The 22,540-nt window shown below is 36.2% G+C and overlaps 1 protein-coding gene across 8 annotated transcripts in view; it reads left to right on the plus strand.

The window, feature by feature from the left end:
- The window catches only part of KCNIP4 (potassium voltage-gated channel interacting protein 4), a 386,819-nt gene that overhangs the window by 186,536 nt on the left and 177,743 nt on the right, over positions 1-22,540 (plus strand). The gene's annotated exons all lie outside the window — the stretch shown is intronic.

A 22,540-nucleotide genomic window follows, 5' to 3' on the forward strand; every position in this document is an offset into this window, starting at 1 on the left:
TTACTCATACCTCATAAGTACCTACCTACTTAACCATGCAGACAAGGTCAGATTTATTTGATAAAAAATGTTTTGAAGAGGAAGAAAAAAATCAGACTAGCCTTAAATTTTGGTGTTAAGCTTGTTAAAGATACAATAAAGTGTCCCTAAATGCTTCCTGTCTTATTGTCACATTGCTGGCATGTTTGTTTTCCAGATTTCAAAGGAGAATTTACCTTAAGAGCCTTACTCATCTTTTTCACTTACCTGTAACTATTACAGAAGAAACAATTTGTTGTTACTACACCACCACCTTGCTGCACAATTGTCATGGTCTCCTCTGTCAGTATAGAGGTCCAGGGGCCTGGTCAAAGCATAGTCTAGGAAGGCTGAGAAATGGATGTCTCCACCTTCTACTCCACACAGTGAAATCAGCAATTAATGTACGCACTTCAGTTTGTTTTTGCTAGATGCAGTGATTTCCAGTGCCTAGCCAAATGTCAGGACAAGGGTATGGATGTACAGAGAAAATGACAGTGTACTTACAAAGGTATCCTGAATGGACACTGAAAACTGAGAGATACAGAAAGAATAGACATTTTTGAATCTTGTTCTCATTTTCCCCATCATTTCCCCCTGCCACTTATGTATAGGAGACATATGTTTAGTTTTAATGTGAGAAAAAGAAATGAATCCTTCAAGTACTACAAGAACTATGCTCAGAATGGACTAGATTACTGTAGATTGTTATTAAGAACAGTAGGTGACATTATTAATTGTGTGTGGGAAATGTGGTGACAGCATTGTTCAATAAGTTCAGGGTTAAGTTATGAGCATCTTAGTTTTGAGAAGTCCTTGAAAAGAGGCCTTGAAAATGAGACCACTGCTTTTTAGAGTCTCAGCCAAAGAAAAATTATCAAAATATTTAAATATTACCTGTACCCTCTGCTAGTTTTCAAGATTTAACACAATACATGTCCCAAAGCATATAATGCAAAATAGCTGCAACACATTAATTAGTACTAACCAGCACTAACTGAAGATAAATGACATTTTATTACTTCTTTGTGAGTAATTTTTTAGCTTCTGGCTAATTAAAAAAAAAAATCTCACAAATGTTCAGTTGGAAAAGATTTTGTTGTCATGCAAAAAGCAATCAGTATTTCTGGCAATAAATCTGAAAAATTGACTTTACTAATGATCTGCCATTCTCAGCAGCATGAGTTAGATTGAAGTGTGCATAAGGATTTGCTACTTTTAAGAAATGGCAGCTAGTAAATCAGTTGCAGGAGATCCTTTAGCTCGCATATTATTGCAAAAAATATTATTCATTTTCATACATATATATATTTCAGTGGCAAACCTAATTTAAAAAGCAGAGTTCATGTAAAAAATGAACAGCAAGCAAAGGTCCCTTGCTGTGACTGATTGTATTATTTACAGTACTGCTTCAGGTATAAGAAGGATTATTTGTCTTTCTGACATTACCACAATGATATGGGGTTGCTGAGTATGCTAAGATGCTTATCTTGGGTTATAAGGTATTATTAGTCCTTTGTTTCTTTCAGTCTCTTAATTAGTGAGTTGTTTAAAGTCATCCATCTTTGCTCACATTTATGCAAATATTCAAAATTATTAACAATAGCATCAATAGGGTCATGTTTATCTGGTTTTTTTTCAAGAAAATATTTTTCTAAAAGCCTCATGTAACCAGTCTTGTTTACATGGAGCAGAAATTATTCTGCTAATAAATCTAGATGTTTTGAGAAGCAAAGAATTACTACCTGTGAATTTGAAGCATACATGTGTGCTGTGTCAATAATACATAAATGAACACTTCCATCAATTGTACATTAGTATTTTCAGAGAACACTTTGGAGTAGCACAAAAAATAAGGAGTGCTGACAGAATGGCCAGCATGCAGCTAAGTGATTATGTATTTATACACATTTTTAAATCACAAATTATTTTATTTGCATTGAATTAAAAAGGAGGAAATAGTAGAAAACATTAAAAAAATCTAATAAATATCTGTTTTTAAAAGATTAGTAGTTTCCTTTCATTTTGTTTGTGTTCACTGATGATCCATGAGGGACTGGAAGGTCAGAAATCCCTTCCCCTCTCCCAGAGAAGGAGGTACCTGAGTGGAGGGCAAGTGGGAGCAGACAGTGCTGAGCACACCCAGCTGGCTCTTCCATGACCTGTGACCAGGTCTCTGTTTTCTCCCTCTCTCCCTTTCTTCACTTTCTTCCTTTGAGAGCTCTGGCAGTGACAGTGAGAACAATTAACTACAGTCTTGTGAAGGGAGATGTGGTGTGATCAAAGCATCCACTCAGCCTAATTCAACATACTCTAACGAGGAGTTATAGGAATACACTTTGTTCCACCTCATGCCATGGCATTTCCCAGGAGATGGCCCTTTCATGCCTACCTGGGCTCTGCAGTTTCCCCAGTGGATGTGACTCTGAAGTGTAAATGTGGTGTTTATGAATTTGGGGAAAGTGCCTCTCTCCTTGCTGGTCTCTCTAATGAGCTGGGTGCTTATTTTGCTATGCACTTATGTCAGCTTAATACTAAACGCCTGAGAGGCTTTGCAAAACTGAAGACACCCTAAAAGTTTTAATGAGCTTTGTAAATTAATTCTTACTGGAGCCAAAGAAATACATGGAATGACTGAGAGAAAAGCAATTTGACGTAATTCTACTCAGTTATGAACTAAGGGAATATTGCATTTGAGCACATTTATAACTAGCTTTGTAACAAAGCTGATAAGCTGATTTTATAAAATTTTTTGGCTGGTTTTTGGAAAGATGTTTTCAGATTATTTTTTCTTTTTGGATTTGGTTGTATTTTTTCATTTGTTTTTAAAAAAATCTTATGTTTATGAATTATTTTCATTACAAAGTACATGCAACAAGAATGAGATAAAGCTATCTTGAATAAGATATCTGCAACTGAACCATTCTCTTGAAGTGTCTTAATCATGTCTAATTCCAGTGCTTCCCAGTAGCATGGTAACAAAAAGGATTTTTTCCTAAATGTTAAAAGGAGTTCTGTTCACACCTGAGGAAGAATTCTTTTGTAGAAGACCAAGAAAATAATTTTGATGAAGCAACAATTCTGTGGTTTTCTTTGGAACTTCTGATAAAATCAGTACTGTAATTACCTGTCCTTTTGTGAAAAACTAATGATAATTTTTAAAGTATTATTTCAAACCACAATTATCAATATTTTTACTGCTTTCAGACAAGGAATATATAAAAATAGAAATACTAAAAATGAGCACTTATTTTTTTTGTTCTAAATTAATATAATGCATTAAAATATGAATTTACCTGTCGGTATGAGAAGGCTCTCTGCTGTCACGTAAAAAGGCAGATCAGCAAATGAAATAGAGGTATTGAAATAATATTACTGTTCTGATTTTTCAGAATAAATTCTGTCAGGAAAACCATCTGAAAACTGCTGTTTACTAGCCTGCAGTATATTGGTATACAAGTAAAAAATGCTTGAACATTAAAAGCAAATTGACTTTATGTAGAAAAAACATTAAACTAAGAGTGAATTTTGGTAGTTCACAACTGATTACAGCTCTCAAAATCTACAGTGTCGTACAAAGACCTTTCAGTCCATATTTTAAATTATATACAGTTAATGGGAATATGCAGTAGTTCAAAGTTAGTTGCTGATCAATATCTGTAACCTGAAAAATACTGAGTTAATTCCCTGTGTTTAGACATAATGTAGCTGTGTGTCTTCAGGATATATTAGGAAATAAAACAGAAACTTGAGTTTGTATGTGAAACTCGGCTTGAAAGCCTAGGAGATACTTTATAAGTCTAGCAAGTGATACTGGAGCAAGGGAAAGTGTGTGCAGAGTATTCAGAATAAGGAAAAACATGGTAAAGGTCAAGGAAGAAGAGAGAAGTAAACTTAAAACACTGATGAATTGCTTTACTTCTTAAAGGCATTGTTGTCTGTAGGCAGTGAGGGCACTTTAGGTGGAAAGTTTTCTGTTGAGTTTCCATGCCATGGTATGACTTCTGCTAGTGCACTTCTGACTACCCAAGGACTTTATTTTCATGGTTTTTTCTTCCACAAAGTGTCTCTTCTCCATATGTTCTGCCTTTTTGTTGCTGTTGTTGTGGTGCAGATGCACCAGTGAATTGCTGGTACAACATAAGCAGTTTGTGTTCAGTGTTTGCCTGTATTAATTGGGCATCCTGCATGAATAGAGCAGAAATGCATAAAGAAATGCATTATTAAAGATTCTGTGTTAGCAGTGGTCATATATCATTATTTAAACATGTTTAGCATGCCTTCCTGTTTAAAGCACAAAAGAACTACTCCAGTGTAGATGAGGTAATTACTAAATGTCTCTCACTTGGGAGTGACTCTGCAGGTGAACCAGCCTTTTGAAACAATTCCCTTATTAGCAACAAGCATACTTGCTCATCATTGGCATAGATTTTGTTTGCCTTTAGTTAGAACAGGCTGCTGCTTAGAAAAGCAAAGGGCAGTTTGACCAAAACCTCTAATCTGATTTTACTGTAGGTCAGTACCTTTGTCATGTTGTTCTGCTCCAGAGCTCCAGCCTTGCATTTCAGAGGGAAACAGCCCTTTCTGTGACCAGTATGAGCCCTCTGTGAATATGTATCATTTATCATTTTATTGGTAGCAGCTGAGGATGCTCTAAAAATAGATGTGTAAATGATGGACAGTTCATGATTTGTTGGCATGGAATCAAGATGTGACAGAAGGGACCAAATGAACCAATTGCATCCTCGCTGCTGAGGTTACCATGGAAGCTTTAACTCTTTACACACCTTGCATCTCTTGCTCACATAACTTGTGCAGCACACTTGAATTGTTACGGATGAAGTGTATTTCATAGAGTAAAATCTACCTGCCCACATTAACTGAAGCTGTCAGACATGACTTAGGGACCTATTTATATTCCATAGATTCTTATGGGATAATAGAGATACCTCGGCCAAGATCTTGAGGCAAAAAAAGAGTAGACATTTGAAATGTAAATAAAATGCTCATTTGTGTAAATGTAAATATATTTCCATAGTGAGAATATAAGGAAAAGATTCCCAGTGATGAAAAAAAAAAGGGAAAAATTAAAGACAGGTGGAAAAATGAAATCTCTTACCTAAGTCTCTTCAACCTGTTTATTTGTGCTCTGCAAGCATCTAATTTCTTACCTACCCTTCAGTTCAACCAGTCCTTATAGTATCCTCATAACTGTGAACTTCTCTTCCTTTTCTATCATTTCATTGTATTATCCTCCTTCAGTTTAAAAACTTGCTTGTTTAATACAGGCACCCCAGAAGAAAAGCTTCCTGCAGAAACCACTCCTCAATTTATTCCACATACAAACATTGAACTCTATCTTTTCATCTTCACAGACAATGTGTGGAGAAAATAATGGCTTTTAAGACTTAAAATATTGTGCTTCCCTAACTGTTGATACCCTGAGTGTATATAATGATAGGAAGCTTTTTCTTTTTTAACTTCCTATTTTCTGAAAAGTAACAGAGAAGTCTTACAGGAGCTGTGGTGAGCCTGCCCTACTTTGTTTCATTAAACTCAGATTTATTTTTTTTTAAAAAGGCATATCAACAGGTAGGTAAATGGCAGTATTTAGAGTGTTTAATTTCTGGGACACATAATTTTCCATCTTTTCTCAGTATTTAAGCGCCAAAGGAATATTCCTTTTCTCTTTATTTCTGTTGATTGGAACCCAAATAAGAGAGGTAAAACTTTCAATCAGATTCCCCTTGACCTTTCTGATAGTACAGAGAAAAATCCATAACTGTGTCTCTCTCTGCTGTGGAATTTTCTTCTGCCATAATCCAACATTTTGTTTTTTCACACAGTTTCTACAGGTTTTCAAATAAATTCCTGGGGTGGGAAAAGTAAATTTACCTAATTTTTCTTTAGCTTCAGTCTCATAAATACACATTTGACTTTGATTTCAACATGAATACACATTCTGTTTTGCATGGTTTACATGTACAGTGGTTATATCTGTTCCTCATGGCAAGCAGTGCCATAATTTTAACTGAAGTGTGACAACCAGATCTAGGTAGAATTGTCTTGTCTTTCTCCAAGTTGCACCTGTTGTTACGAGTTAAGGGGTCTCTTTTTGCCTGAAAACAATTTCAGAAATTTGAGATTTTTTTTCTTTTTTTTTTGAGCCCCCAGAGTTTACAGAGTCACATGGATAATCTGAAAGTTTTAGCCTGTATACAGCAATCTCTTGGAATCTCCTAAACATCAGGCAGCTCATGTAAAGATGCAGCTTCATACAAGCTGGCATCTGAATATATGGCTACCAGACATGCTCAGGTGAGTTTTTTTGGCAGCTGGTCCTCACTAGCCCCCCTGCCATATGACTGTGATGTCAGCAGTTCTGTGCAAACTCTGAGGGCTTCTCAGTACAGAGCAGACAGGGAGGGCATTTCCCAGCACACTGTTCTCAATGTATATGTGGTCATGGGTCAGTTGTAGGGAATGTCAAATCCACAAGTTTTTTCACTAGCTGAATACATTTTATGGGTGTGTATTATTCATGGAAGATGTTCCAATAGTGTGTGGGATTCGAATCAAAACCCATTATAGCTATAAGCCACACACATGAACTTGAACTTTTATCACCCTGTTATTTCTAAGTGCTTCCAAGCTTTCTTTTTACCTTTTTCCCTTTTACTTTTTTCCCATTTGTAGAGAAATATGAAAGGAGGTTTGGATTATGATGTTACAACAAGTAAGAAATTGTGTTGAAATATCTATTCCTTATTCCCAGAGCATAAAAAAACCTAAACTTTTCCAACTCCAATGCTTCTTCTAGCCCAACTAATACAGTGATAAATGAGGAAAAAATATTAATACCAATCAGGCAGTGAATCCAGCTCCTTTTATTCTGTTGTATCTTCCACTTATTCCTCACATTGCTTAGATCAAGATTTGATATTACTTTGGGAAAAGATTGGAATTAAGGAACTGCTAAGCTAAGGTCTAGCGTTGCTGATTATTTTTAGCTGCAGGATATCCAGAAGCCTCTATGTAGCATCCAATGCCATTTCATCCAGAACATTTCACACACTTTGGATTTGAAAGGGTTTGTGAGCTTCAAAATTTATTAAGCCATTATAGTTGAGACTTCTTATGAAGAAAATCTTTACCTTTAAGATGAAAATTTCAAAGAATTCTGGAGACTTTAATCTTGACCCTGTAGTCAAATGTGACTTTATAAAGTAAAAGTCTGCTTCTCCGTTTTCCAAATTATTTTTTTTCACAGCCAGACATGTATTCTGCCTTTCCTTTTTCAATCTTTCACAGCAGCATAGCATACTTAAAGCAATTACAGAAATTGCAACAATAAAATTAGAGTGTTGTAGGTAATTTAAGCTTTATTTCAGCTGAAAGGCTGAATACCAGGATGGACAACAGGATATGCAGATTATACTTTTGGCTCCTTAAATGTGTTCCGAAAAGCAGCTCTCTACCTCTTAGTTTATTTCTTTAACTAATGTCTTCAACAAATAGTCCTGCAAAACACTTCTGACAAATACTTTGAGCTTTTGGGGATGACATCAAATTCTGTGTAGTATTGGTTGGGAAGAGCTCATATATACAGAAATGAAGCACTTCCCAGAATACACTAATACATTGGTGAAGTTGAATTCATAGTTGAAACTGAATTTTTCTTTGCATAGACTCTGACTCATAGACAAGAATATTTACAGAGTGAAGTGCTACTTGTAAATACTCCTCTCAAGGTAACCTACCAGATCTCATTATCTGCTTCACTAAACCACAGCAACAATAAGGCCTATTGCTTTTCACAGTGCTATTATTGCTATTATCCCAATCACATGAGGTGAAATTAACTATCTTCACAGAATTTTGAAAAGAATGCAATAGGATTTACAAATAAAGTATTTTTCTTAAATTGAAAATAAAGGTTGCAAGAAAAGAAACGTAATTGAAAAGCTGTGACTCATTTCTCTAAAAAGCCTGAGGTGCATGCCTATTCATGTACCTTCTATTTTTAAAAAGGTAATGAAAGTCTAAGGCTCTCCATCAGTCTGTGTTAAAGCAGACAGAAACACTGAGTTGAATTTTGTTGTCAGTGTCCTTTATTTGATATTACCTGGCACATCAAACAGCACAGCCTAAATAAGGCACTCGGTTTCAATAAAAGTTGTATTTTGGGGAGGCTGGGGAGATGGAGGATGCAATGTTTGTGATTTGTTTTTTTAAAAATGATTAATATTTTAGCAAGATAAACTTTTAATTTGACTAGTTATCCAGAATACAAGGCGTCTGTTTTCAGAATGACTGAAAGTTTTTCCTTATAAGCTAGTTAATTGCTTTGCTGTTTCTGCAGAAAAATAAAGTTACAGCAAGCAGACTTTCCATGGTGGTCTGTGCTGCCCCATGCAGATTCTAGCAGTGGGAATCCTCTCTCTCCCTTCATGGCACAAACTGTGAGAATAGATTAGAAGTATAGCTGTCCCCTCTGTAAATTAAGACATAAATTATTAACTAGTTAGTAAGCAGAGACAACTTAATACCCAGATGTCCCTTGCATCAGTTCACAGCTAGTGGCACAGGAATTTGTAGTAATTGTAACAAGACTGAGCAGTTCCCCATGTTCAGGCTTCATACAAGTGCTCCACAGAGAAAATTTCCATGTTGTCATATACTCTCCAGAAGCACAGCCAACAGGCTCCAAGGCCATGGCACAACTGGAGAGAAAAATTACAGAATACCTCATTCTGTTTTTACCCTTTCATTTTTAATTAGTAGTGTCAAACATAGATCTTGTGGCTAAAATAGTAAGCATCAGCTTGAAAATGAAAAAAAGACTTGTTTTGTAGTCTCCAGGTGGTCCTGCTCACTTTTCTAATGCTGGCACAATCATATTAAATACTAAATACTAGTGTGCCAACATGCTGCTTAGTACTCCAATACTAAATAAATGCCATGTAGCATTTTAAGCTGGTAACATTTTACACCCATTTTTTACTTTTGTAAGAGACTATATAACAAATCAATAGCAAATTAGGTCCAGTACCTTTGGGCCCAGTGAGTTATGTAGGTCTTGTTGCTCACTGACTGTGTTACGGATTGCATGGGGGTTTTGATTTTAGATTGGTTGGTTTGTTTTAGCTGAGTTCCTTCAACGTGGAGAAGAAAGACATTATCTCAAAGATTATTCCTGTCATCTCTGTGAAATCTTATGCTTTCTCATTCTTTCACCTACTCCAAAGGGGATGGTGTCTACACTAAGGCAGAAGCAAGTGTGTTCAGATGAGTTTTAGCCCAATTTATTAGGACATCTGTTTGTTTTCAGACAAAACGCAGCCAAACCTCAGCCAAACCATTTCATTTTCTACAAACTGATGCACTGGAAATTCATCTGTCTTTTTGGATTCTGTAACAGATGCTATCCTGCTTTCCAGTGTCATTGAATTCTGCTCATGAATGACCCATTCTTCATTTGTACTTGATTTTCATTTAATTTATCCTGAACCTTGTAAAAAAGCTCTGTAGTGTTCAGTAAATTACACAGAATTGAAAGCCAGCCACATGAACTGTTAACTTGCAATGAGACAGTTATTTAGGGCTCATCTCTGCCAAAGTATCAACACATTCAAGAATAGAATAATTTATATGTTGAATATTTGGCAGCAGCTCCCTCTGTACAAAGTAGTTTATCTGCTGGGATAAAGAATTTCTCCAAGAGAGTTCATCAGGTCAGAAATATGTATTTCTGATTAAAATTTCCTGAAACGGATGTTGCCTTAAACATTTGTTACAGAATAAGTTGACTGTCCAGCCAAAACTGGCATTTCAATGCTGAATTTGTTTCATACAGCAAGCACTGGTTTGTCATAGGTTAACAATATAAATCTATATTTATTAAAAAATATAATTGTTTTAGCAAGTCAGGAACTCTGTGGCTACATCTGATTTAATTTATCTTTCACTTAGTGCAGTGTTTTCTTGTTACTTGCACGTTCTTGGTACTTGCAAGGTTTCTGGCAGGACTTCTTTCCTAGTGCAATGGACTAACAGACTGTGAGTCTCCAGACACTGTTTGGGGATTTTTTTGGGGTTTCTTTTGTTTGGTTTTTGTTGGGGGTTTTTTTGTGAACATGACCATAGTGTACATTCACGTGAGTCTGGGATATATGCTGACCTCCATGAAACACTGTACACCTCGGATAATTTTTATGGCTGAAGCTGATCTGAATTTGAGGGGACAAATGAGTTTATAGTTCTTAGAAAAAGTGGTATTTAATGGTTTTCCAATTGAATAGAAATCATTTACCCACCAGATTTTTCAGTTCACTCATGTTTCATTTAAATATAAAGCTTAGATATTTTCTTTTATTTTATTAATATTTATCAGGTAAGATATCATACACCTGGGATGAGATTGAGTGTATATAAGAATACAGTCAATTCCTAGGGAAGCTTTTAACTGAAATGAAGAAAGAGTACATTATAGAAGCAGTCAGAAGTCAACATGAATGAAAGTTTCCCACCACTGTGGAGTAATTTAGAATTTATTCTGGATGGTTCTGAAATTCTATATTTTTATGTTAGGAAAATGCATTTCCCAAACCCTTTTTTTGTTTGGTTTTCTATTTTTGAAAAACTGCTTTTAAAATAGCAAGAACATCTTAGATATTCAGTTTTCAAGTTAAAAAATGTACCAGAGCATCATAATAGGATAATATGAAATTTAGTGACGGCTTCAAAAATTCTAGTGGCTTCAGTTTAAATTTTTTACCCGAGATTACACTCTGTGAGGAACTGGTTAACAGAGATGTATAAAAAGACAGGAATTAAGTTGGATCAAATAGAAGAAAAAGTTTTAGGGAAAACACTGGGTTGGGGTTGAGTTCAACTTCTACAGAGTGATAAAGTATTAGAGTTCAGAGGTGTGTACTCTAATTTTTAAAATTTGTTTTAATAAAAAAATAATTCAGTAAATTGAAATGAAAGGCACTGGACAAGATGGATTTCTGAGATCCCTTAAAATTGTACAAATGGGTCTCCACTCCTTGAAAAAAAATATTTAATTTTTTTTTTTAGTTGATGCTTCCCTCAGAACATTTATTTGCCGGCTATATTTTAAGTCTTCTGTATCAAAGTCAAATATAGTGGGGGAGGAGTGGGGTGTTATTGTCTTGTATAGGCCATGTTTTCTATGGGTTTATTCAGCTTCAGTGATCCTGGTTTTGGAACCTGAAGTGTAAGTTCTGTATGAGTTTAACTCTCAGCAGCACCTCTGATAGTGATTGCTAAAATAGGGCTCTAGTTTCAGACAATTATTATATTAAATCTTTAACTTGACACTTCCACTACTTTTGCATCAATATGAAGTAGTGACTTGGGAATTCAGGACAGATTCAAAGCTCCACGCACGGAACAAATTTCACCAATGTAACTCATCAGAATGAGGAACAACTCTGCAAATCATGCAGTTTTTCAAAATGTCTCAGAATTTATTCTGGATCATTGAGAATTCTTCCCATATGAATAAAAAAACCAAACCAAGGACAGTCTGATAATCTTCTTTCTTAGTTTAAGTCAATTTAAAGGGGAACTCTGGACTGAGTTGCCTCTATATGTTCAACCAATTCCTTTCCACCAAAAAGGAACAAAACCAAGTAGATGTCTGTGAAAAAATAACAGTTTACTATTGTAAGGAACAGCAACAGTCAAGAGATACCACCAGATACAAAACTGCTGAATCTAGCAGACCCAAAAGCGCCAGGTACATCCCCGCCAGGATGGCACTTCTCAGCCAAAGGTGTGGTTCAAAGGACATAGGGAAAGAAGGTGTCAGCCTTTCCCTCTGCCCCACTCTGCTCTGCTCATCTTCCCAGCAGGAGCTCCAACTGGTATTCTCCAGATCAAGGACTAGAGACTCTTGAAAAGAATTCGCTGTCCTTGTGGCAGGAGCCAACAGGAGCAGGCAAGGCAAGGTGGCTGGGCTGGGGCAACTTCAGTCTTCTCTCCTGGAGCGGGGGCCCAGGCAGCTCAAACCCGAGAGCTGCAGTTTCTTCAAGTGAAAAGAGAACCCAAAAAGGAAAAGCCTCTGCCTGCGCTGCCTTGGCCCTATAGCAAGAAACCAAGATCCAAACCATGTGGCCAGAGAGCTCTGCCTAGGAAAAGACCAAGAGCCCAGCAAGGTACAAAACTTGTGACAGAAGGGCACCAGCTGCTGCCCAGCAGACTTTAAAGTGCCTGTGGTACCACCCCACTCCCTTTACCAGAGTCTTAAAGAGACAATAACAATTTTGAGCAGAGATGGATATGAATTGCAGTGTCATTTTGGGTTACCCACGACACCTTCCCTGTCTGCAGAACATTTTAATTGTAGGCCTGTCTCGAATGTTTTCATACTTTGGTAATTATTGGGTTGTAATATGACAAAAGTTTTGTTCCTTTACTGTCCATTTAATTTTTTTAAATAAGAAGCTGTAAAATGCCTGATAATGATGATTTTTGAGAGCCAGTAATTTTAAGCAACTATTAAGTACAGGAATTAGCATTTCATTGAGGAGAAGGATCAGCATGTCTCTGACATCACATATTTAGTATTGTTAGAATAGACACATAAATATTTAGCTCATGCACCAAGACTCCACAGACTTTTGTGCCTATGAATCATGGCTCAGCAGTTATAGGGATTATAACATAGCTTCAAAAGGAATTCTGCGTTCTTTCTGAATATTTAATCAAATATTTCTTTGATATTTTCCCTCCATTTATCAGACAAGTTACTCCATTATATTTACAAAGGTTGGCAGGTGGGTTAAATTTATTATTAAGCGAAAAAGCTGTATCCTGTGCTTTCTTTTAAGAAGTGTTTTATCCTGTACTTTCTAGTCTTAACTAGCATGTTGTAAGACACCTAGGAAGGATACAATCTGGAAGGGTACATGGATCTGTGAAAAAACACCTGTGCTGGAAATTCAGTTTTTCCTGTAGTCAAAACCACCATATTATATGTCCCTATGTAGAAATGACAGAACTCTTTAAATAGGTCATGGTGGAAAGGCACAGCAAAGACGTTTGCTAGGATGTCACAGGTCATGTATTGAGCATAATATGCAACTATAATGGAGCATAGACAGTAGAACAGAATCCCAATACTGAATGGGTAGAGCATCACATGCATTTCATATGTTATCATATGTTTTGTATGTTATTCACTGAGGAGTAAATGTAAGTTTCTGTATTTTGATACAAAAAAGAGGATTTGTTTTACTGTACCAGTATTTCTCATTCACCCATAGTTTTGCAATATAGAAAAGATTATACTGATATTTCACTTTCACAATGACTTACGAGATGGGAAGAGGTGGTTTAAATGGATGCATGGTGACGTGGATAAAGAACTGGTCTGAGATCACTCATTTGACACACAACTGGATTGTCAAAATACCGTGATCTGTGGCTCAACTGCAAGGTAGTCTCTAATATAGTAGCAGTTCAGAACAGAACCCAGAAAAAGCAAACTTTCTTCTTGTACTTGGATGTTAATGTTCTAAATTATTAGTGCTGGGAACAAAGTACAGCAGTGAGAACTTTGCTCGGAAGAGAAAGCTATGGAATTGCACACACTGTTAGTGACTAGAAATGGCAGCAGGAAATAGTGCAAGGATACAAAAAAAGCCAGAGAACATCAACAAAAATTACATGCATATGAAATGTTCTGCAAGCAATGGGATGAAAATACTGTCCAAAACTAGAGACCTGGAACTCTGCCAGCAATTAAATATAGTAAGTACACAGGCCATGTCAGGTAGATTTAAAACAGACATCAAAATGTCATGGCTTTAGGTTTGCAACATTTTAGAGGTAAAACAATGGGAAAAGTCTTGAGCTTGGTTCTATTCCAGGGAGGTGAAATGCATGCAGTTGGATACTGTGGGGATCCTACGTCCCCTGAGGAATTTGTGTAGCCTACATTGTGGAGCAGGTGGATACTGGGAAGCAGAAACAAATTCATATTGCCATCTTTCTATGGTCTGTCTTCCTCATATGCAGCAAGACCTAAAAGTTGTGGACTCTGCCCCCAGCCATCAGTGCTTCTGTGTTGCATTTCTGTGGAAAAGTTCTCTACTGAGAAGTACCTCTGCTCCCAAGGGTTTTCTTGACCCTGCTGTTTGCTTTGAATATGAAACTCAGGTTTTCTGGTCTGATGCAAAACTCTGCACATGGGTCAGAGGGATAGTTCTCAGAGGGAAGAAAACCCAACCTGAAGTTAGAAAGGATGAGCACACAGATAATGCAAAGGGAATGTAAGACCTGTGTCTGTTACCTCTAGCCACTACCATTGTTGTATATATATATTTATATATATTTCATTTCACAGTTCTCCAGTCCTCTGATAGGACTATATTCATGGGTGAATCCAATTTACATTCTAAAATTAATTTCTATGTTGCAGTTTTAGGATGACATTTCTATTTTGTCTGGTTCCCAGCTTGAGGAAAAGAAGGTGTTTCAGAATTTCTTTTCCTTCTTCCATACTGCTCTTTCTTTACTGCTGTTTAGTTTTAGACTTCACTGGTTTTGCAGGTGATCTCAAAATATTGGTCTAGAAGCCTTTAAATTGTTTTGGTTTTATCTAGCCTGTCTAGCACAATTTTAGCATAAGTACTTTTCCAGACAGAGAACACAGACACAGTCTACTTACTTCAATTACATTTTTAAATCTTCCATGTGAAGGGAAGCAATCGATTTTGTTTGTTTGTTTTACTCTGCAGAATATTTTAATCACCTGACAGCCTGTGGAAATTAATCCTTTCTCTGTCACGTAAACTGATATACAGCTGCATGAAAGATTTTTACTGGGCCATCATGCACCTCATGCATCCTCTAATGCCTGTCCTTAAGGTGCTCAACCTTGCTACTTGTGTAAGCCCTTTTATGTTTCAACAGATGAAGAGAAAATGTGAGCTCTGTTACTCAGTGGGGATTGACCATCTATCAAATAACCAATGAGGTATTCAGAGAAAGGAAAATAAATAAATACATAACTGTAGTGAAGCTTTGCATGTGTTCCACTTGGTTTTTGTTTGTTTTGACAAATGAGGTGCATTACATGACAGTATTGCATATTGTTTTACATTCCTGGACTCCCTGGAACCTTCAAAGTTCTCTTGATGATATATTTCTAGTGAATATAAAAACAAAGGAAGTATTACCTGGTCTTTTATAGAAATTCTTGTTAAGTTATTAAAATGAAAGAAAGTCTCTTGATGCATTTAAAAATGAATATGTAGATAAATTTTAGTGTCTTGTTTGTTCTTTGTGTCTCCACTCGGTCTCTCTTTGCTCCAGAAATTTTCACACCATTTTGGAAGGTTAGTGGCTCACACATAAACACATTCACCTTATAGACTGAAGTGGAGAGGACTTAAATCAAGACCTAATCTTCCCAGTGCAGCAAATATGAATTTAAATAAAAGTAGCTTTCAAATACCACATAGGGCTGAAATGAGGACTAAAGAACCAACAGAATTATGAATCTGTAATAATACATATATTTATATGCAAATGACCACTTTACAAAGAAAAAATATTCCCTGGAAACAAAATAGTGCAATAATGAGGAAGGAAGTGGTGATACAGGCATTTATATTGCATAAAGACAGTCAAGGGGGAAACAATTTAAATAACAAGAATTCCCTGCCTATTAATTTAAGAATATTTCTGCTGAGTTTAGCAATATTGAAAGTTTCTAAGTCTTGGTGCTCAATGCACAGAAATCTGTTTATTTAATTAAGAAATGTCAGTGTTTTATGTTTTTCTGGATTGTTGCACTAATGTTGTTCAAATGCATGCTGTAAAGACCACACCTGTAACTGATGTAGTTTGGACTGTCTGCTGAGACTGCTCACCCAAGTGTGTGTTTCTGTAGAGCTGTTCACATAAAAAGGCCATACATCTATCCTCGTCACATGGCTTAAAACAATCATTAATAGTCATGGACTATCAAGGTAAAGAATACTATTAAAAATATGGGTGGTATAGTTACTTGTAAGTAGTTTTTTGACCATGAGGAAAATGGTGCAATCCCCCATGATTCTTCAGGCATCCTAATGCACTCTTCATGAGTCTCTGTAAAAAGATTACTTAGCATCACCCTCCTCCCAAACCAAAATTCCTAGCACAATTGAGACTGAACCTAAAACGAGCTTTGCTTAGGCACATGGATTTCTCTGTATCACATTTATATGTGGTAGAGATCTGCAGAAAAGAAATGTAAAGACTGTCAAATTGTTAGGAAGAAACTTGTTCGGCTACTTCATAGTGCTCCAAATAGGTAATAGAGCAGACTTGGGAACTGAGTGTATCTGTCAGCTTGCCTTATTTATTTAAAATATGTTGGTAGGCTTTGTATAACTAGTCTGAAAAACAAACAAAGAAAAAGAACTTGTCACTCTTTTGTTTTGTCATTTGTCTTAATAAAAACTTCTGGGCAAAGAAGGAGTTTGCTCTTTGGACTAACAGCACTCCAGGGCTTAAGTTAGGCTGAAGGGTTTTATAGACATTGGCTTCAGATTTCCATAGTTTGTTGGTTCTGTCTTGTGTTGTGGTTGTCTGGGTTTTTAAAAGCAGAACTATAAAAAATGCTGTCTTTCTCCAAACTCTCAAGTTGTTTTCTATGGGCATATGAGCTAGGCTTTCCTGGGACTTTTACTTTTGATTGGCATAAGTCTCTTGTCTTCAGTGAGCTGCTAATGAACCAACAAGGGATTAGGAGGAAAAGTCTGGAGAACATCCACATGCTACATCAGCTGAACTGGAGGAACCCTTCTGTCAGTCTCTTTATTTTGAGGCTACAGATAAATTTCCTAATCATATTTGGGATAAAGTCAACTTGTACAATGTTAACAGCTAAAGTCTGCAGAAAGCCTGACAGTTTTCCAATAATCTGTAGCAAAAGAGGTAGCAAACCACAGAATGCATTTCTAATTATTCATGATTTTTCTAATTATTTAAGATGTGTCTTCTCCCTTTGCTATCTGAATGAAAATTTTACCACATTGTCTTATGAATTTCTCACCCTCTGTCCATAGCTACAGCTTTAAAAATGTCAGTATCCATAAGCAGTTGTAATAATATTTCAGAATATTAAGGGGCTGTATTAAAGCCAGCAACATTTCTTATTAATGAGGTCTAATTTATGAATAAGTAAGGCTAAAATGATTGCTTGGATGGATAAACAGCTCAGTATTCTCTAAAAGTCAACAGTGACTAGGTATGGCAGTAGAATGTTAGGACTGGCCTTGAAAGTGACAGCAGATAAGCAAGAAAGATTAATTTTGTGGCAGTATCCTGAGTGGATAAAGTGGAACAAGACAGCACTTGACAAAGGCAGAAAAGAGAAGGTCACAATAGCTGAGAAGCAAACCCATGAAGTCTGCGTTAAAGATTTAGTTGCTGGACAGGGATGAAACACTGAGTCTTAGAACTGTTGCTCTGAAGACATTAAATATACACTATATTTTTAGGTAGAAAGGGCGAAATGAGTAAGAGGTGATACTCAGGTTAAAAGAGTGCAGGACTGACATGTCTAGGAATCTCTCAATGACACTACTTGTGTCATGAGTGTTAACTCACACTGCCTTGGCAGAATAACACAATCTCTTAAATGTACTGGAGGTGTGGGTCATGTACCAACAGGCCTGATGAACCATGGTGAAATAAGTGGATGCAGGTCTGCTACTACCTGTAGCATCCCACAGCTGTGTGTGGCACTGAGCTCCTTGTGGCCTGTGCTATTCAGAGAAATCAAATCAAGTATCATAAAGCATCATCATTTGACATGCTGCGGCTATCTCAAAAATCAATAAGCTTCTCACATTAGTTCTTCATTGTGGAAGGTGCATAAGAGTTTTACAAGTGATGACTGGTAGCTCTTCTGTAATTCTATGTGACTTTGAAAGTCTAGTAATTTTTCTGTAGTTTGGAAAACGATCAGTATGTTCCCTCAAGTGCAAACACTTGAAAATCATTAAGTTTCCTAGGATAAAATTCCTCACTAATAAAGAAGTAGCACAAACAAATCACAAGAAACAGTTGAGCTGCAACTGTGGAATTACAACAGCCAAGTATTTTTCATCTTCAGTTTCCACAGAGAGCTTTAAAATACAGTTGTCTGACATTTTTAAGGCATTGAAATATTTGAAGTTTTTTTCTTTTTAATGAGGTTTAAGGACCTGTAGCAAAGATGGAGTTATCAGAATGGTATGTGATGAGAAAATTTCTCTCTTCTAATGACATTTTTCATGGTCACAGTTAGTATTATAGTTTCCAGAAAAGTACACTGTCAGATTCAGGGAGCCATATTTTCACTACATAAACTTGAAACATAATTCCATTTTAAGGGCTCCAGAATACCCACATAATATTCAGAAGTTATAAAGAATAAGTGATTTATTGGCAGATTTTGTGCTGCTTCTGACATTTATAGCAACCCAAAACTGGAGTGATGTTATGATATCCAGATCTTCAGGTATACTTTTCAACTGGACCAACATCTCAATTGGCACATATGGATGTTTTCTGTCAGTCTTTGGAAAGCCTGCTTATGAGTAAATGTCGTGCATAATTTTTTCTATTCAATCAGTTCTGTAAAAGTACAGGATTTATGTCTGGCCATCTAACGATGCACCCAGTGTGGAGACAGAACTTCTGCTTCACGACCACGTCATGTCCTGCCCTGCTCACACCATGGGAGACAATTTGCATGAGATACAACCTCCATCCCAGCCAATGGAATTACCATTACCATGGCTCTGAAGTGCTGGTTTAGGGGCGTATCACTAACTACAGCTTCCTGTGTGGGACAGGGAAGTAGTCTGACATGACATAAGCATCATCAAGACTCAGCTGTGGCAGCTCCTTGCATTGTGACAGCTGGAAAACATTGGACACAGTTCAGCTTGTAAACATAGATAAAAGTTGTGAAAAAATAGAAATAAGGCACTGTGATGTTAGATTGCTGTGGACGTTTTTACCTGTGTTTAATCTGGGAAAACCATGGAAGTCACGCTGGCTTAATGCCTATAGGGAAAGTTGCAAAGTGTTGGCCTCTGTCAGAGTTAACATTTAGAGTAGCTGAATGCATAATAGAATTGTCACTTTATTTTTTTTTTCAGATTTATTAAATAATTATTAAGAAAAAGTGTTAAATTTAAAAAAAAAAAAAGAGTTTGTAGCTTTGTTATGGTTTTCTCAGTGATTTGATGAGCTGGAAGATTTACTAGGTTTTATTTATTTAATTTTTAAAAATAATGTCTTAGTTCATTCTCTTAATTTATATTGCTAGTATTAAATTTAAGAGTAGGAAAAGGGAGACTACAGTGTAATAACAGCCAGCTGCTAAAATTATGAAGTATTTGAATTTATGACACATAAAGATTTTCTGGCCCATTTTCTTCTTTAGAGAGAAAGAATGTGTTTTCCCCTTTTAAGATTAAAAAGCTATGAACTTCTTTTAAATATCTATATGAATACATATTTTAATGATTTTATTGGATGTTGGAATATTTATTCAAAGCTCTTCTAAAAATAGGCAAAACTATTATTGATCTTAATAAGTTGGAGGGACATTGCTTATAAAGCAATGATTAGATTGCTCTGGTTTTACATCATGATTTTTACATGTTAAAAGTATTATTTAAGTTTATCCTGGTCAAAATCAAGAAATTGTATCCTCTATTAGAGATTTTATTCTCAGACTTTATATGTAGCATGAGATTCCCACTGGTATTACTCCATTCAGTGCATTGACTCCTGCACCCAGATCTGCCAATTAACTCTATCATTAACTTTCCCCCACTAATGATAGTGTTTTCCACATCTGCTATTCACATGTACAGCCCACATCACTTTATCCAAAGCCATCACGTTTAGCTTTGGTCATTAATCTTTTATGTTTTAAACAAAATCCAATGAATTTTGATTTCTGCAGGCCAGACTCCCATAAACTATTTTGAGAGGTGGTAAGGAATATCAGAGGTTAGTGATTGTCCTCCTGGAAGCCATGAAGAAAATCTGGGAATGGCTTGCAGTATCCAAATGAATCATTAGAGTGTAAGAAAATGAAGTGTAAGGAAGAAATATAATCATTGCTGCGACTCCATCTGTAGACCAATCACTTTTCAGTCTAAATGGATTGGGTCTTTTTTGAACATTAACATTTCATGATATATAGCATTAAGAAACAGCAGTTTAGTGGTATCAAGGATCCTAGTCATAATAAAGTAAATGGAGTGACTGTGTTGTGTTTTATAGCTCCATCACAAGATGAGAAGTGACCATTTAGCTATGTTCACAGCTGAAAATATAACCAGTGACTTCAATTTAATATATTTACTCACAGAGTAACATATAATGCTGCAAAATGCTTTGATGAAAAGGAGACAGCATTTATAATACTTTTAAGACTGAAACCTTTAATTTTCAGTTACACATAAGAAAAACAAGCCTTCATGCTCTTGTGTATAAAACGCCTATATAGGTGTAATTTTTGATTTAATATCTTTCCTCCCATTCCTATTTCTTGCATTCCTACTCCTACACTTTTTAAAAGGTACTTCTACAATATATTAAGGCTTCTGTAGTTAGGCAAGAGAAAAAAATAGGGTGTCAATACTTTCAATTGTTAGCTTCATTCTTCCTGTCATGTTTTGATAGAACTGTATTGATAAATGAAAATCACTTTTATTTTGGTGTTTATGGAGAGCAAAAAATAGAACATGCCACATCACTGTTTTTGGCAAGGTACTTGGAAAGAGAAACAATGTCAAGCAGTTTGTAACCCCACCTGTCATTGACTCAGGTCCATTTTTAAACAGGTAAGAAGGTGAAGATCAGAGATAGCTCTGTGCTGTTTTGTGTTCCTATAGGAGAAATATTGTAAGGTTTTATAAAAACCTTTCTCAAAAGCAATGACTTAATGAGGGAAGATGTATTAAAATGCATATTAACCAACCATTATATCAAAAAGGAGAGAAAAAAAAAGTATTATCATGGATGGTTCACAGCACTTGAGAAACACAAGTTTAGTCACAGCTTTCTTATAAAAACCTTGTCTTCCCTGGAGAATATCATTCTTACTGTGCTTTGACCTCTGTCTGTAAAACTGTAGCCTTCATACTAATTCTTCATTTCTTCCATATTTCTGTGTCTTGGCAGAAAAGTCCTAATTAGCCATAGGTTCAGTACACCTACACCTCTGGGAAATACTGTTGAGTTTGTTTGAGGAGGCAGATCCCCCACATGTGTGTTTGTCCAGTCACTGCCAGCCATGGGGTTCCAGTTTGCAGGGCAATAGCAGCTGCCAGCTCTGCAGCACTGCTGCCACAAGCTCTGCTTGCCATTTTTTTGCTTTCAGCGCTGAGTGAGTGGAACTGTCACTAAAGTACCTTTACAAAAAAGTCTTTAAAAAACTGTTTTCATTTTTAAATTTTCAGCAGACCAATATTACTAAAAGCTGTTAATTCAAAGGAGTGTGTCCTTTCAGGTGATGATGTTGCACGTACCCAGACAAAACTTGTATCCACCTTTTGGGTAAAGGCATACAAGATTGCAGATATTATGTTCCTGATGCTGATAAATAGTGTATTTTAGTTGCACATTGAAGGAAAGCTGGACTTACTTTCATTGCGGCCATCATCAGATGACATGGATGGAGAAGACATTTAGCATTGTTTGGAACAAAGATTGAATGAGAGGAAAAAAAGAACATAAGGAGAAAGTTTGCAGCAAATAAAAGCACAGATTCCCAAGGAAAAGCTGCCTGCAGAACTGAAACTAATTCAATATTTAGGATGGAGTGTTGAGACTAGATTTTATGGCAGAAAAACTTTAAGCAGCTTCAGGGAGCCCAATCCTGAGTAAAAATCACAGAATAGTGACATGTGAACATTACAGTGTAAGGCTTTATCTATCTACTGTATAAAAAAGGTACCTATAGTCTATCTGTTAGTGCCATTACTCTCAGTTCATTCCATGGTTTTCAGTAACGACAACATCCATTATAATGCAAGTATACCTGGGGGACATAGAAGTTGCTGCCAGTTCTCACATAACACAATGAATTTTTTTTAATCTTATCTAAGGAAAGAAAGAAAACCAAGCCTTTGGCAGTAATTGATTTCAACCATGAGGGGGACAGTGCTCTACCAGACAGGATTAAATTTGTTGCAATTGTTCCCCTGCTCATTTTTTTGCTGCAATAGAGGTGCTGTTTTTCTATTGTAAATTTCTTCTTGGATGCTAAATTTTTAAGGGATTTAAAGAGTAAGTCCTTAACCATGAATACACTCCATGTGACAATGTCAGTACTGCAGACTTGCAGATAGGCCAGTGGTGTAAGATACCAGTTCAGTTCTGTGGTTAGTATTCCTGTATTTCATTGTTGGTGTTTTCCATGGAAAGTACTTTGTTTAGAAAATATTACTGAAGTGAGAAACAATAAAAAAAAAAAAAAAAAAAAAAA

Source organism: Parus major, chromosome 4 (genome assembly GCF_001522545.3).
Source record: "Parus major isolate Abel chromosome 4, Parus_major1.1, whole genome shotgun sequence".
NCBI classification, from domain to species: domain Eukaryota; kingdom Metazoa; phylum Chordata; class Aves; order Passeriformes; family Paridae; genus Parus; species Parus major.